This window comes from Lissotriton vulgaris, chromosome 1_1, assembly GCF_964263255.1.
Source record: "Lissotriton vulgaris chromosome 1_1, aLisVul1.2, whole genome shotgun sequence".
Classification (NCBI taxonomy): domain Eukaryota; kingdom Metazoa; phylum Chordata; class Amphibia; order Caudata; family Salamandridae; genus Lissotriton; species Lissotriton vulgaris.
This window is the reverse complement of record NC_141685.1, coordinates 812,074,165-812,084,156: the sequence shown is the minus strand read 5'-3', so window position 1 is coordinate 812,084,156 and position 9,992 is coordinate 812,074,165.

Sequence of the window (9,992 nt, the reverse complement as noted above, 5' to 3'; positions counted from 1 at the left end):
AAGTGAAAATGATGAAATGAATAAGAATGAAAAGTATGATTAAAGCACTATTTAGGTTTAAAGTCAATGTGGTAACCCATGTAAATATCGTGTATAGATGTCTGTTTTCTAGTTTACATTTTAAAGTTATCTTTTGAATTCATGTTCATTTGTTTTTCTTATTCATCATGATATTTCTATTTTTGTTAAAAAAAAATGGATGTGTGCAGTATATATATGCAAGCATATGAATATTTTTACTTGGTGTTTTTGATAAGGGCTCTTTTTTGGAGGACATGTCAGCTGGTGCCAGGGAGTTCATGGAGAAGGGAGTTAGAGCTGTGCAGCTGAAATAAGTCAATCTACACTTTACTGGTGGATACTGTGAGTATTCCAGTGCCATAAAGGTTCCTACAGCTGGATGATAAAGATGTTTCAGAGAAGGTGTTGACATGGTGTGGTACTGGAATATCTTAATCAGAATATCATATGAGTTATATTTTGTATTATAAATATCATTTAAAACGTATCACACAATTTGAATTCATATTAAAAACATTATATTGTACCGGATGATATTTTGAAATTAAAATATTCATGTTAGATATATTTGTATATGGTGTAATGGCATACAGCTGTCAACTTTGGTGGTGAGAGTTGGTGATGGGACGGAAATAGTTTAATATTTTGTCGTGGTGCCAGGTGAATAGAATGGTTATGGTATGATTTTTTTGTATGACTTCAGGGAATTTAGGGGGGCTTTTACATAAAGTTCCATGTCTGCTGGGGCAGCCACCTGGTGTGCTTAGCTAAGCCAAAATGAGGTGGTGCATCTGAGTGAACTCTGCTTTTCAGAGCAGAAAACATTACACAATTAACCCTGGCAACCATTAATTAGGACGGGGATGGTATTTAAAAGGGGATGGAGTCATGATGAGAGAATAATCTGTGACAAGCAATCTTTTACCTGCTTGTATATATGCACTATTTTTACAAACTGCCTAAATAAATTGACAAGGAACAATTCTTAATAAAGCTATCTTCAAAAGTCCAGATGTCAAATGCTTCACCTCGAAGAAACATAATTCCCAGTACAAATGGCCAAACTGTTGCTCAAACAGTTGAACTCAATACCCGTGTTAACAGACTGCCTTGCTTTCTCACATACTATCAAAACCTGGCTCTTTTCTCCACTTTAGCCACTTAATACTGCCTTGCCATGCAGAGTACTGTAGAATTCGACCTCTGACGTTACCATGTTTCCAGCACGATGACCTACTTGTTGCAGCCTATCGACATTCAGAAATAGAAATTGCCCTCCGGTGTCTGCCTACTTAATTCCTAACTGAAAAAGCTTCCTGCCTACCCTTAAAGAATGTTCAAATTATCTAATGATACCTTGTGAAAATAAATGGGTTGTTGGTTTAAGGGACACCTTACACTTCTCAATTTTTTCATTAGTTTTCTATATAAATAATAATGCATGTTATCAATTGGGCTTTCTGATTCTTTTTCTGTGCTTGTGCATCTTCTCCCATGAGTATTGCCATTGTGCTCAATGATTACCATTATTATAAGTTCCATTGTTACTGTTTCATTTTTTCCACAGGTACCATTGTTTTGTTTCATATATTTTTCTAAGAGTGGCATTTTCAAAATGGTAATGAAAAATCTGACTTTAACATTAAAGCGGGCTCATCATTATGATTACATGTTTATCAAACATAGCATATATACCTGCTCCCAATTAGGAATGATGGTTTATTAACCCCCTCAGTGCTGGCGACGTTCAGTAGACGTCGCGTGCACTACCTCGGTAGTGCTGCGCACGTCCGTTGAATGTTCCGGCCCAACCCGCGCAATAGAACGTTCTGCACCAGTGCGGAACGTTCAGCGCAGCGGAGGGGTTAAATGTAATAAGGATTCTCTAATGTTATCCTATGGGAGGGGTCGGCCTCACTGCAGTGAAAAAAACGAATGTGGCAGTTTTTCACTACCAGGGCATGTAAAACCTGAATGTACATAGTCAACCTTTTAACTACACAGACTCCTTTCCTATAGGCAACCTAGGGCCTCCCTTAGGAGTGACCTTTATGTAATAAAAGGGGAGCTTAAGGCTTGGCAAGGTGGGTTAAATGCCAAGTCGAAATGGCAGTGTAACACTGCATTCAGGATGCAATGGCAGGCCTAGGACATGTTTTAAGGTGCTACTTAAGTTGGTAGTACAATGAGTGCTGTAGGGGCACTGGTAGCATTTAATATACAGTCACTGGGTATATAGCATACCACTCTGCAAGGGACTTAAAAGTAAACTAAATATGCCAATTAGGTATATGACATTTAACCCATGTTTAGGGGAGTGAGCACAATCATTTTAGCACTGCTTAGAAGTGGTAATGAGCACAGAGACCTGTAAAGATGCACGGATCCAAGGTGAGTTTTAAGTACTTTATTGGTAGTCAGCAGGACAACACCAACTCCGACACAACCCTCACGAACGCCTTCCAATCGTTTTTCTCCCCGATCTCGAACCTCCCCCCCCCCACACCCCCCCCCCCACTGCCCAACCTTCCATGCATTCTCTCGGCGAAGCCTCCAGACACCCAGAGAATGTACGGAAGACCCAACACATCTTTCCCCTTTACATTACAAAATAACAACATAACACTGGGCAACATAAGGAACACAACATGACCACAGTATATTTGAATAACAAGAAGGAATCACGCAAAAATGATAGGATAACAAAACGCATCATACAAAGATAGCATCATATAACATAATCTTGGAACCTGGAAGGCAATTTGATAGGTCTGGATGACAGGGGACGACTAATGACATTAGTCTCCTGATGATCTTCCACCCGAATCTGGCTCTTAGACCGGATGCCCAAACCCAGCTTAGACACAGCAATATTCCCTTTGTTCAATCACTTGCCATCATCCAATTTTACCACACTTTTATTGACACTCACAACCTTTTTCAGGGCAGAAAACTTGAATTCCCCTTTGGGTAAGACCCTGGAACACTTCACTCTCACTGTATCACCCACATCGACCTTCAACTGCTTGGGAACTTGATCAACATGCATTTGATCGTATTGTATCTGTTCTGTGCCTCAACTTGCCTTTTGCCAACCTCATCAATTTTCCTCCTAGGCAAAATGAACCAGCTATCCCCCATCCATCTTCTCACCAACTTGGAAGCAGGCACACAGCCTCTTAGCAAAATGAAGGGGGACACCCCAGTGGCGGAATTGGCAATCGTGCAAACAGCCCACAGTAGCTTTCCAAGCTCTACCTTATAATTCAGACCACTCGCTCTTGCCAACTGCACATTCTGTTTTATGACCCTGTTAAAAAAGTTCAACAAGGCAATTGCTTCTTGGATGATATAAAGATGTTTTAACCCAAAGAATGTAGAAATTCTTCAAATTGGATAGAAATAAATTGAGGGCCATTGTCGGTAAGTAGTTCCTCAGGCACGCCCTCCCTCGCAATAGTGACTCAATGAACTTAATCACAGAGGTGGAATTGGATGTTTTTACCTCTTTGAATTCTGGCCAGCGAACACAATAATCAATGAGGACTATGCCATACTCAGGTTAACTGCTGGACAAGATCATGGGACCAATTATGTCAATGGATAACATAACCAAAGGTTTGTCGGGGATTTCTATGGCCTCTACATCATAGGGAGTAGGTACTTGTGACTTGTCGCTAACCGCACATTACATACAGTCCCTTACAAAATGTTCCACCTGCCTGTCTAAAGCCGACCACCAGAAATTCTCTCTTACCCTCTTTTTCATGGCACCTATGCCTATGTGGCCCTTGTGTGCTAGGTTAAGTACTTTGTTCCTCATAGTATCATGCATCACTAACAGAGAACACCTATACAACAATCTGTTCACAACTGATAATTTGTTGAAGACATGTTTGTATTTTCTGACACAACTCTGTTCATTGATCTAATGCGACCATCCCTTGTTTAATGTTTTTAACACTTCCTTAAGTTCATGATCTCTCTCAGAAGCTTCTCTCCCCTCTCATTCAGATATGGCATCTTCAGATTGACCTATTACTCTGCATATCAGTTCAAAGTCATCACACTCATCCTTCGCCTTCACAACGTCACTGCAACAAGGAGTTAAGAGAGACAGGCAATCTGCTAAGAGATTTCTTTTGCCGCGCACATAGTAAATGCTGAAATTGTGTTCCATGAGTTTATACTGCCATCTTGCTGATTCTGGGGTCGCATTTTCCCCACCCCTTGTGGTGAACAACTGTACCAAAGGTTTGTGGTTAATGCGTAAAATGTGTACCATGAATTTTGAGCCATACAGATAATGTTTTAAATGAGTGATACCCCACCAACAGGCAAGAGCTTCTTGCTCAATCACGGAATATGAGGACTCAGCGCCATGCAATCTCCTAAAAGCGAATGCAATTACCTCGTCCTTGCCATCTCTATGCTGCATGAGCACAGCACCTAAACCCTTTTGACTGGCATCATTCATTTTTATGGTTAGATCTTCTGTACTGAACGCCTTAAGTGGAATGGCAGGAGCTACTTCCTGTTTGATCACTTCAAACTCTTTAGTGCATGTGTCATTCCAATACCGGACATTTGTCTTGAGAAGACATCTGGTATTGTAAGTCTTGGATGCACAATTGGGTATAAACCGGGTATAAAACTCAATGAGCCCCATGAACGATCTCAATTGATCCTTTTCATCAGGAGTGCTGAAATCTTCAATGGCTGTAACCAGACTGTGTTTGAGCTGCACTCCTTCAGAAGACAACATATACCCCAAATAGTCTACAGTGGTTACATTCAGTCTACACTTTTCTATACCTAGAGTTACACCTTTCTGTCTTAACAAGTACAACACTTCGCACAATCCTTTGTTGTGTTGATCCTGATCCTCCCCATACACCAAAACATCATCCTGGACAGCCATTACCTCAGGCACACCTTTGAACATGCTCTCTACCACTCTCTGAAAAACAGCAGAGACGAGGCCAAAGAGCATGCGCTTAAATATGGAAAAGACCCTCTGGAGTAATAAATGTGGTAAGATGCCTTGACTCTGTTGTGTGCAATTCGATTTGATGATACCCAGATGACACATCCAATAAACTGAACCAGTTGGCTCACAAGAGAGTGGATGTCATCTGAGTAATGTTGGGTAAGAGATGCTGGTCTATCCGTATGTTCATATTAAGGTCGCACAAGTCCACCCACATGGACAGGTTACTATTAGCTTTTTTGGCCAGAACCACCGGGGACACCCAGTCAGAGGACTCAATAGGCTCTATGACGTCACACTAGCACAATTTGTCCAATCCTTTTTTTAAATCTGATTGCAATGCCAGAGGCACTCTCCTGACCTTGTGCACCACCCGCTGAGACCTAATTCCTTTTTTAATACTTCTCGGTACAATAATTCCCATAAGTTTTCTTTGACGGTCTGCACTTGGAAAAATCTTTCTTCAACATTACTTGTTGAGCATTATTGTGATCAAGTATTATACCAAGGTTGCCTTGGTCTTTCCACCCAAGAAGGCATGCCTCATCCCTAGCTACATATATGATGCCTTTAGACCTGCTGCCTTTGAATTCAAAATCGGCGTTGAACTCACCGACAACATCAATGGCCTTCCCACCATAACCAATAGGATGTATATTAGACTGTTTTAAATCTTGCTTCGAAAATGACTCCTTCCAAACAGATTTACTTATCAAAGTGAAAGGAGGTCCAAAATTGGGTAATATCTTGAAACATACAACATTTACATTTATGGAACATTGGGGTCTTCACTGTCCTTGTGAATTAATTCCCCGAATGCCATCAGAACAATCTATGTCCAAAATGGTGAGAATTTGATTTTCCTTGCTTGATGAAGATGCTTCTTCCACTGGTTATTCTACATTGTGAACCTTTCTAGATGGTCTGCTTCCACATGACCTACAAAACTTGGCGAAATGCCCTTTCTTTGAACTCTTGGCCTATATTTTGTTAACAGCTGGGCACTATTTGGCATGAGCTAGATGACTGGTACTGCCACATCTGTAACACTGTTTCCTTGTAGGATAGTTAGTGTCTTTTTTGTCTGACTTTTCCTTGAATTCTTTTGTTTTCTTTTATTTGCTTTTAACTGCTAGCACGCTCTGACTTTTACTGTCAAGCTAAGGACATTTGCTCCATATATGGACTTTTGCTTTCTATCTTTGTGGCGACGTCTTATGCTTTTTGCAAGGCGAGATACGGTTTGGACAAAAGGACTTTTTTGTTTTTTCGACTAGTTGACCCTTTATCATTTAATCTTCAAATACTTTGCATTCACAAAAGGCAGCGAGAATGCACAAGGCACCAACATAACTTGAGGCAGATTCACCTTGCAATTGGACTCTCTTGCAAAATATGTGTCTGTCCAAGGTTACATTTTTACAAGACTTGAAACTAGTGTTCAGAGCCTTGATGGCTGTGGCATACTCGTGTTCTACACCATCACCGCAACCATCGCCTTTGATGACCAGTTCTTTAGGAATATGTTAAAGAATGTTGCGGCCTTCAGTACCTAAGCAATATCTAAGAATGGCGTATTTCTTTTTGCAAGTGAATAATTCTAATCAAGAGCCTCTAGATATGATTCAAACCCTTCCTTCAATTTTTCCCAATCTATTTCCGGAGAAGAGGGATTGGGCACATGAGGTGCAGATCATGGTGCAGTTGCCTGGAGCATGATGCGATGGAACAGTGATAACAAGGATAAGGCGTTTGTAAAGTGTGAAGAGAAGGCAGTGCACTACTCTAAATAGTTACAACTGGGGTATGATAAGCAAAGCAAAATGAGCGCAGAGAGAGAGAGAGAGAGGCATAAAAGTGGTGTGCGTGTCACCGCAAAAGATGCACACAGGTAGGGATTTGCCACTGTTGTCTTGCTTGGTGTGCACAGTAGATAATGCAAGCAAGCAAGAAATGCAAAATGTGCATGCCAATGACACAAAGTGATGTGAATAAGTGTAGAGTATTAGCACGTAAATGTGGTGTGCGGATCACTGTAGTCAGCACAGAATGCTTGGAAAGTTTAACCCAAGGCTCGTTTGCCTGGATTAAAGTGTGACACCGAAAATTGCACGTGAATAATGGTGTGCGAAACACCAGAAACAAAACTTGAAATGTTGGAAGGTGACTTGCACTTGTAAGATGAAGGCGACTTGTAAAAATGTACTATACATTGGTGTGCAGATCACCGAGATCGGCACTTCACTGAAAGACGAGAAAAATGATATGCAGTGGTGTGCATATCACCGAGATCTGCGCTTTCTGAAGAAATGGCCTGACTCCAAAATGGCAGTCATGTTTTTAGCGTGTGTGTGCTGATGTAGGATAAAAACATGATATGCAGGTCACTGGGATCGGCACTGCTTGGAGAAAATGACTGGTTTCAATATGGTCACTCACCACACTTTGAATGCAAGCATGGTGTCGTAGGACGGTGCAGGTGTGCAGATCACTGAAAGCCACGCAGATGAGGAAAGCTTGAGGTAACGAGGAGTCATCAAGGATGACGCGGTGATGACATAGGCAGCTACGGCATTGGGATAGGCTTGCGTGAGCAAGAGCCGGACAATTCCCAAAATGAAGAAAAAGTACAGTACCTTTCGGTGGTGCCCATGGTTGCACAGTTACCAAGGAGACGGCAGTCTCCAGGAGCTTTAGGGACTGCTGACAGGATGTCCCGCTGACAGGCAACTCGTCGTCAGTGTAAAGATGCATGGATCCAAGGTGAGTTTTTAGTCCTTTATTGATGGTCAGCAGGATGACACCAACACTGACACCACCCTCATGAACGCCTTCCAAAAGTTTTTCTCCCCTATCTCGAACCCTGCACTGCCCAACCTTCTATGAATTCTCTTGGAGTGCGGAACCTCCAGACGCCCTGAGAATGTACGGAAGACCCAACAAGTCCTAAGGCCAACAATTGAATTTCAGCAAAACGTGGAGATAAAAGTTTGGGCGAAGACCACCCTAAGTCTGACCGGTCTAAACTACCTGGACTCTGGCAATTTCTAGCTGTTGTCTGCGTATGCGCATTGTATAGGTTCCCTCGGATAGGCTATGTACCATGTCGAAGCTACCTTCAGTGGGTATTTTTAGAGTCTAAGGCCTACTAAATAGGCTTCTGACTTCAAACACCTTATCCTGATACTATAGAAGAATCCCAGGCTACGGTCTGTGTACCTTGATTGTTCAACATGCTCACTAACACCCAATTGAAACTGACATGAAAACCAACTACTTCTCCTGTCATCATATAGGGACATGTCTTTACCTCTCTAAGGTAAACAAAGATCTTACTGGCCGGTAAAATAGGATGCTAGCTGTTTCACCGACCACTAACAGGCCACTATTCAATGGAGCTATCCATATTGCTGCATAGGTACCTTGCCTCATCACATGAAGGCAATCAGGATCAGGGCTTCTTCAAGCCTTTTCCAATGCACAAGCTTTGTGAACACACAAATCTTGCACATTTGTCTGCAGTAAATCACTCTGAGGTCTAGTTGAACCTACTGCCTGCAATCTGGGTTCACCAGCTGCTGATTAGTCAGGCATCTCTCACTCCTCTTTGGAAAAGACAAACAACTTCAAAATATACCAAGCCTTGATTCCTGCCTGTCATTATTCATATGCGTGATCAATTAACTGACATCCAGGCATCCTGTCAGCTCATGGTCATCAGGGCCGGCTCTAGGGTGGTGTGACAGGTGCCACGTACTGGGCACAAACTTCGGATGGGGAGCCACGTTTGCAAGTAGATTAAGGCTTTAAAAGCACCTGCTGCCGTGTTCCTTGCCGCCAAGAATTTCGGCCAACATTAAAAGTGTCAAGATGTCTCTGGTGATTAATGTTCTTCCTGGAGAGAGATCAGAGTTTTTTCTATTGGACATTTGGCTCATGGTAAGGTAGTGCAGACGGTTAATGTGCCGGCTGCAAAGAACATATACCGTGCAGATCATAGAGTGCATATAATGTAAATAGGTCAGTGGGTTACTGCTTGTGTCAGAAAGATCCTTTTGTTCCTTACAGTTTATAGATTAAAATCCTAATATAGAACAGTGAGCTATTAATGGTCATCAAAGAGCTGCATGCAAACTGCAAGGAATAGATTAGAGCAAGGGTCTTCAAAATGTGGGGTGCGACCCCCAGGGGGGCCTTGGAGTGATAGGAAGGGGGTCGCGCATTCCCTTCACACTTCTGCCCAGGCCCATAGCTCCAGCCCCCCTCCTTCCCCGTCCTGTGTCTCAGCCCGGGCTGCTGCAGTACAGCTTGCGCTGCTGGGGGCTCAGCCGGGAGGTGCCTGGAGTCTTATCTCCGGCCAGCTTTTCACAGGTCTTTAAAGACCATTTGCATATTTACATGCCTTTGTTAACTGATTACCTAGGCTTAGTTTATTTTAATGGTTCCAGTACCCCCTAGGCCCCCACTCTGCCTATTCCTTACATTTGTATTTTTACACTTACTGCTGTAGTGTGAGAATGCATTTAATGAAAAGAAATATAAAGTTGGGTAGCCAAAAGAAAAATGCCTGCCGTGTGTTGCTTAAAGAGCCCGCAGAGACCTGCTCTTGACACTAAATAGAGTTATAAATAAAAAAGTATGTATTAATTAACGGGAAAAAAGCATAAAGCTCTAATCATTAGAGCTTTATGCTTTTTTCCCGTCTTTCATTATCCTAAAGTTGCAAAAAGGGTTAATTAGGGGAGAATTCAATTCTTCTTATTAAAGAGAATCCTCAACCATTGTGGTAGGTTTTAAATTCTGAGTCTGTACTTCTCCAAACCAAACACTTTTAATCTATGCTGCCTACCAGTATGGATGACATGCGACTCCTACACCTTGTAGAGTTCTGTCTTATGTAAGTCTTATGATGTAAAATCCTCTGACACCCTACATTAGTATGAATGGTGCTATAAAATGAATTAAATGGATCTGAGAGAGA